The sequence below is a fragment of the Nannospalax galili genome, unplaced genomic scaffold (assembly GCF_000622305.1).
Source record: "Nannospalax galili isolate Female #2095 unplaced genomic scaffold, S.galili_v1.0 scaffold52, whole genome shotgun sequence".
In the NCBI taxonomy this organism is placed as follows: Eukaryota; Metazoa; Chordata; class Mammalia; order Rodentia; family Spalacidae; genus Nannospalax; species Nannospalax galili.
In genome coordinates, this window is record NW_008334003.1 from 489,030 (window position 1) to 496,598 (window position 7,569).

General features: G+C 39.8%; 2 long non-coding RNA genes across 2 annotated transcripts in view; one reads left to right on the top strand and one right to left on the bottom strand.

The window, feature by feature from the left end:
- The window catches only part of LOC115069580, a 97,349-nt gene extending 91,622 nt beyond the window's left edge, over positions 1–5,727 (top strand). The window contains exon 3 of the long non-coding RNA XR_003848833.1: positions 5,536–5,727. This is a non-coding gene — a long non-coding RNA (uncharacterized LOC115069580). The remainder of the gene's footprint in view (positions 1–5,535) is intronic.
- LOC115069579 overlaps positions 1–7,569 on the bottom strand; it is a 64,418-nt gene that overhangs the window by 39,333 nt on the left and 17,516 nt on the right. The window lies entirely within an intron of this gene.

Here is a 7,569-nt window from a genome sequence, read left to right on the forward strand (position 1 = left end):
TATATATATGTGTGCTCTTATGAAATTATATTGGCCCCTTTAATCTTTGGTTATACTTCCCTTTTGGGTGTTGAAGGACATACCATTGGACCAGATAAACTGATTTGTTTTCACTGTTGAGGTCGTTTGAGGATCTGTTCCTCAGGGGTCCCGTGGGCTTGGGAGGAGCCCCTGGCTCCTTTCTTTTACCAGTTCCATCTACGTGAAGATAAGTCAATGTTGATTCACAAGAATTGTGAAAAACATAATTGAAATTCGCAGAGTCAGAGTCCTCATCTTTGCAAAGCCTAATTATCTCTCTTTTACTAGAATTTTGAATAAATGAAAAGATAAAGTGTACTTTTAATGGTTTTCCTTCTCTAGAATAGTATATTCTAGAAGTAGATCTGCTAGGTAAGCATCTTAAAGTTCAAGCAGTGGAGGAGAAATAATTAAAATTGCTGATTATCGTAAAAAAAATCCAACTTAACAGAGTTAATTAATTCAATGTACAAAAATTTAATTATAGTGAAGTCTCATAATTTGAACTAGGAGATATAGCGTGTGTTTTTTTTTCTTTCCAAAAAACAAATATTATTATTATTATTGGTGTGTGCGTGCGTGTGTGTGTGTGTGTGTGTGTGTGTGTCTGTGTGTGTGAGATCAGAAACAATGTGGTGCAGTTTGTTCTCTCCTTCCACCTCCATGTGGGTCCTGGGAATTAATTCATGTCTCCAGGCTTGCATGGCAAATACCATTTCCCACAGAGTCATCTCACTAGTCCCAATTTCTGTTGTTGTTTTTTTTCTAGTGATAGTATTATGTCATCCACTCTCACCTCCGCAAAGGACTGAATGACGCTAGTTAGTTATACTTACATCATATAACATTATTATAAAAACCAGAAAATTGGGACTGGAGAGATGGCACAGCCGTTAAGAACACCAGTTGTTCTTGCAGAAGACCTGGGTTCAAATCCCAGCACCCACATGGCAGCTAACAACTGTCCAAAACTCCAGTCCCAGGGGATCCGACAGCCTCTTCTGACCTCTGCGGGCATTGCACGACATGAAGAAGCAGAAGGATCCCACTCATGAAGTACAGTTTTCCATGTAAGAAATCCAAGAACTTGGGGCTGAAGAGATATCTCAGCAGTTAAGAGCACATACTGCTCTTATGAAAGACCTGGGTTACATTCTCAACACCCACATAGCAACTCACAACCATCTATTACTCATGCTCCAGAGGACCCAGTGGACTCTTCTGGCCTCCATGGGCACCAGACATGCAGACATGCGTTTAGTACACATACATACAGGCAGGCACTCACACATACACATGATGTATATAATCAATAAATAAATCATTTTTAAAAGAATTAAAAGTAAATAAAAGAGATTCCAGTGAAGAAATCTGTCAAAAAATGATTTAGGTCTATCGGAAAGTGAGTTAAAATTAGGAACACCTGTGTGTGTATGTCTATAGCCAAGCTCAGGGAAAGTACCATTCCTGTACTTTACCACACACAGCAAGAAGCCATTGCTCTTGAAGTAAACCACCTCTGATGGGTGCCTTTGTCACCATGTAGCAGAACCTCAGTCCTGCTGCCAAATTCCTTATGGGTATCAGACCCATCACACCAAAGTGTTTCATGATAATCTCCATATGTGTTTCATTAACTATTATAGTAAATCCGACCTGCACTGCATAACTATGAAAAAGAGGCTGCTGGGGTAAATCCTTCACCAGGCAATGATCTAGATTGGGACTAAAATTGCCTAAAGCTACTTGATTTTTAATCCTTTGTTGCAGTGACTTTACAGCTTACTTCATAAGCAAAATATACCAGTGTTTCTAATAAAGTCTAAGCCGTATTTGGCTGAAGAAAGCATTCTATAGGGAAGTGAAGTGAAATGGGGTTGATTAGTAACATGACAAGTATGTTTAACATCACTTCATGTATAAGGCTGCAGAATGGAAAGCAAAGACAGCCATTGGTTCAATCCTTTGTTCCCTACCCATTTCCAACCACAGGAAGCTTTTCTTGGCTTCTAGGGTGGAGCTTAAGAAGCTGCTGGAGAGGAACACTCTCACTGGCAGGGCTCCTCTCTGTCCTTTCCCTTCAGGTCACCCTGATCCTGCGAGTAACAATACATCTTTCTGTCCCATATACTCGGGCCAGGGACTTCAGGTCCCTTAGTTTTGGTACTTCATTTCTGACTTTATCTCTTGATTAACTCAGAAAGAATAAAGATCATGAACAATGTTTTTTCTTCTTCTACATCTCAAGTTAGTTTTAGTAAATATCATGGCTATATTAGTGGCTGGAAGCACAATACTGATATATTAAAACCTATTTCTAGGGGCTGGAGAGATGGCTCAGCAGTTAAGAGCACTGACTGCTGAACTTCTAAACTTTTAGAAACTCAGATGAGTTAGACACAATTTTTTTAGTGGGAAACATAGAAGTGTTCCATATCCCCAAACATACAAAGATACAAAACCAAGGGAGTCCACCACAAAGGCCGGCTGCTATAGACTCTCCAGCAGCATGGGAGGTCACTGTGCCCCTGCCCCTACTTCCTTGTGGCTCAGCCCAGGGTCAGCATGTTTTCATTTGCTTTCTGTCTAGGCCCCAGAAGAGTTTTAAGCATATCTTGACTTGACCTTGGACTCAAGGACCAGAAGAGATCTGAACACAGGTCTCCTAGGAGGATCAGCATTCTAAGCTATTATTAGCATTTTTCTGAACACAGGTCTCCTAGGAGGATCAGCATTCTAAGCTATTATTAGCATTTTTCGTATTTTAGGAGTTCAACCAAACCTTATAAGCTAAGCCAGGAAACAAATTATTTAGACTAGGTATTCATTTGTTTCTACATTTGACAAATACTTATTGAATTCTATAAAGTCCACATACTATTACAAGCACTAAGGTACAGCAAAAAGAGTCCCAGACTGGGATGTGACAGAGTGTGTGCTTAGCATGTGCAGGACCCTAGGTTCCACTCGTCACGTGCAAAAACATAAAACAAAGTTTCTTCTTTCACAGCAAGTATATACTCATAGAGAGTCAGATAAGACAAAAAATACATATATAACATAATGTACAGAGCGGTGTTATATGACTCTGGGATACAACCCTGAGTTGGGGCCCAGCAGGAGATCCATCTGTATTCAAATTCAACTCTAGGGGCTGGAGAGATGGCTCAGCACATAAGAGGACTGGCTGTTCTTGCAGAGGACCCAGCTTGGATTCTCAGCACTCACATGGCAGCTAGCAACTATCTGTTAACTCCAGTTCCAGGGAAAATCTGACACCCTCTTTGACCTCTGCTGGCATTGCATGATAAGGGTGCACTAACATACATGCAGGCAATACATTCATACATATAAAATTAAAATAATAAATTAAATATTTTTTAAAAAGAACACTGACTGCTCTTGCAGATGACCTAGTTCAATTCCCAGCACCCACATGGCAGCTATGAACAGTCCTTAACTCCAGTTCCAGCAGAATCCGAAGCCCTCTTCTGACCTCCATGGCATTGCATGACACGGGTGCACTCACATACATGCAGGCAATATACTCATACACATAAAATAAAAAAAATAAAAATATATACGGTTTGTAGAAGTTGGTGACAACACAACTGGCCTTTATTCTTATACCGTGGAGCTGTGGGTGCCTGGTTTGGCTAATCTTGACTGTCTTTAGGACTGTAGGTCAGCTGATGTTGGCTTACTCCAAATCTGTCCCAAGTATTTTTATTCTGTGCAAACAGCTATCTGGGACATGCTCTTAACTGAACTTCTGGAACACAGGAGGATAAGCAGAGTTTCCAGGCACATTTCTGGTCTTTGCTGTGTCACCAAGATTCCTTTATCCTAATAAAGTCACATTTCAGCCCAAAGTTGTGGAAAAAATGTAACTAACGTGACGTTCAGGCAGGAGAAATACGGCCACAAATATATCAGCAGCTAATGAAAAGCCAAGGTCAAAACTTGAGTCTGGGCCCACATCCAGGGGATGTGCTGCACTTCCTGGTGAATCAGTTGCCACAGTCACGTCTCCTATTGTTGTCTACTACTAATAAATCTTAGTTATAGCACATACAGGTACATGAATCATCAATTTATGGTCTAGATGGAAAAATGATGACTCTACTTCTGTCAATACATTGGATAGAACAATTAGTTTAACTGAAAGTTAATTGCTCCCCTATTTCTCATCCCCCCCAACACAATCCAGAACAATTGTTGTGAATTTATTTAATAAGCTACCAACACAACATAAATGTGCTTTCATTTCACTGGACATTTGTGGACCTAATACAGGTATTCAAAGAACACATCTACACCAGAGAATGCAGTGAGAGTAAAGGATGTCAGCCCCACCCACAAACTAGTGTGGGAACCTACTGGCGAATTATAACCTGCTGCTTTCAGCAAGTGAACCAAGAGGTCACTAACAAGAATTTGAGTAGCTTTGAGTTTTCTGTTTTGAATACAGTTCATAGAAGTTACGAAGTGTGCATTCAAATCATGCATTTGAACTTATCTGACATAAGAACTTGGTGATTATAATATTTCAATATCCTCTTAGACCATTTAGGATTTCCCAAGCACTGAGTGTTAGAATCCAAGAAGCCAGGACTGGAGAAATGGCTCAGCAGTTAACAGCACTGCCTGCTCTTGCAGAAGACCTGGGTTCAATTCCCAGCACCGGCATAGTGGCTAACAACCATCCATAACTCCAGTTCCAGGGGATCTGACATCCTCTTCTGGCCTCCACGGGCATTGCATGACACAGGTGCATTTACAATCAGGCCGCATAAAATAAATTTAAAAAAAAAATTAAGAATCCAAGAACACTAAAATTCGAAACTCAGAACAATAAATGGAGGCAACAGCATGAGGGTATTGAAATGGGTGAAAAACCACTCAATAATTTTATCATATTTCTGTTGTGGTTTTAGATTTCAGATCAACTGAGGCCTCACTTGCACATGGCTGCCTATACAGTTTGTGGGCCAGGCTGTAGGCTGCATGTGTAGTTCTCATGTCAGAGGTCACATCCCTCATTCTGCCTCTTGTATCTTGGCTTCTAAAGCATGAAAACTTGCCTAAGTTCACACATCTAAAACTAGTCAGTTCTCTCCACACCCAGTGCCTCACTACTAAACTGAACTACCTCTTGGTATGTCTATCTGCCTCTGCACCAAGTAATTAACACTAGTAATAGATCCTTTAAAACAGAGAAAACTTGGCAGAGATCTGCATACACAGCAGGTACTCCACATGTGTTTGGTTAATGCTATATATAATTCTCAAGTTAAAATTTGTTTCTCATAGATGGACATAGTTCAGTAGCAGAGTCTCCCTTTCCTCTTCAAGCTATATTACAGGAACCAGGCGGTGCCCATGTGTTAATGTCATGAATCACTTTGGCTAATCTATGCTGCCTAGTTTTTCATCAACAATCTAGATGCTATTGTGAAGATACTATGTACCTTGATGTCAACATGATTAACATTTAATTCGGTCTCCTTTAAGGAAAGCAGATTAGGCTTCATAATGTGGCTGAAGGGCTTATGAGAAAACACTGAAGTCCAGCAAGGAAGAAAAACGTCCTGCCTCCACACTTCAGACTCAAGACTACAGTGTCAGCTCTTCCCTGGGTTTCCAAAATGCAGACCTAAGTCTGGTGAAGTAGCTCAGCGGGTAAGGGCACTTGCTGTGAAAGCCTGACGACCTGGGGTTCAATTTCCAGAACCGAAAAAAATGTGGTAGTAGAGAACTAATTTCAGAAAGTTGTCCTCTGACCTCCACAAGAGTGCTGTGGCGTGTGTACTCACATGTTCACACACAAGGATAACAAACTTAAAGTTTTAAATAAATAAATGCTGTCCTGGTCTACAAATTTTGAACAACTCTTACAACCAAAATTAGACAAACACATATATGTATCTACACATATGTATGTATGCCCAAGTATGTGTTCTATTGGTTCTGATACATATTCTGTTGTTATACAGTATGTGTGTGTGTGTGTTTATACATCCCATTGATTCTCCTTTTCTGGAGAAACTTAATATACCTAGCATAACTCTTCCACTAAGAACCACCAGCCAGTGTTCTTACAGAAAGCCATAGATTGAGTATAGGGTGAGTTCATCCTCCTTCTCATCATTGACTTCTCTGTCTCCCTACTCCCTGGACTACAGGGAAATGAGTATGAGATGCTTAATGGCCACCTGCATCATTCTAAAATCAAATCCAAGCACAGATGCTTCTGTTCTGCCTCTGCTAAATGCCCAAGACCCTTAACCACAAGTAGGACTAGATTTCTAGTCTCATTCAGTTGCTAATCAAATATAGGATTCAGAAACAGTTTTTTTAGAAAGGATTTTATGAAAACAGTGGTGTTCAAAGGCTCGAAATCCATTCAGCCTTCCTGGCCACATATGCTCATGATTCAGCCTTGGTAAAGGCAGAGGAGTGCAGCCTGACCTGGTGATGACCCGTTAGGCAGTCTCTTTTGGTGCAAACCGGCACTTAAGCAAATATGCGTTCTTGTTTTTTTCTAGTTCTCTTTGTTATTAAAGTGAAATCCAAGTTGGGTTTCATGTGTGACATCAATCAGCAAAGGGAATTTTTTTGTTATACATGAAAATGCAAGGGAATGCTTTTTATTACTATTCAAGCAGTTATTTCTTATCTGCATGACTAAAGAATGGAAGATCTAAACAGAAGCTGAATATTCGACTGGCCTCTGCTCCTTCACCCAGATGGAAGTTTCACAGGTGTGTTTGAAGTTTCGGGTCAAAGGCTGTCACTTTCAGAAACCAGTGGGTCTGCATTTTCCTTTGCTCTGCAAGTACTCTGATTACAGACATTTTTCCTGTTTTTATCTGATTACAAATAGCCAACTAAAGAAGCTAACTGTTTAGAAAAGGTGAAGATCTGATAATACATAAGAGACTCTGAGATACTCTGTTGACAATAACATAGTCAAGGACAACAGGGAAATCATTTCATACTATTAATCAGTAATCTAAGAGCATTGGCCTGTGTGCCTCTTAGCTAGCATCTATGAATTAATTGACGATTGAAAATGTGATAAAGGAATACTCTAGAATTTTATGGTAAAATACAAATGATTTCCATCATTACAGTTCACCTTTTGTAAAGATTAAACTTGACTTTTGGCATTGCAGTTGACTTTGTTTCAAAATGAATTATGCACTTGTTAAAATTCTACCTTATTTTGTTTTATATTTAAGACATTAAAGATTTAACCTTATATTTAATATTGGCATTACTTCTTTAGCTTTTAAATAAAGACTCCACCCCTTGTACATGTTGTACTTCCCCCTCTAAATCTGGTTTTACATTCCTGACTCATGGGGATTCCTGCCACCTGATAGCCATACAAATATAACTCCATATGAACCTTGGCCAGGTTCAGGAAAGAACCATGGAGGAAAAAAGAGAGCACAGTTCCACACGAAGAAAAAAAGCAGTCTTAAACAAATTACAATACCGTGTATTTACCACTTTAGAACTGATCTTTGGGTTAAGTACCTC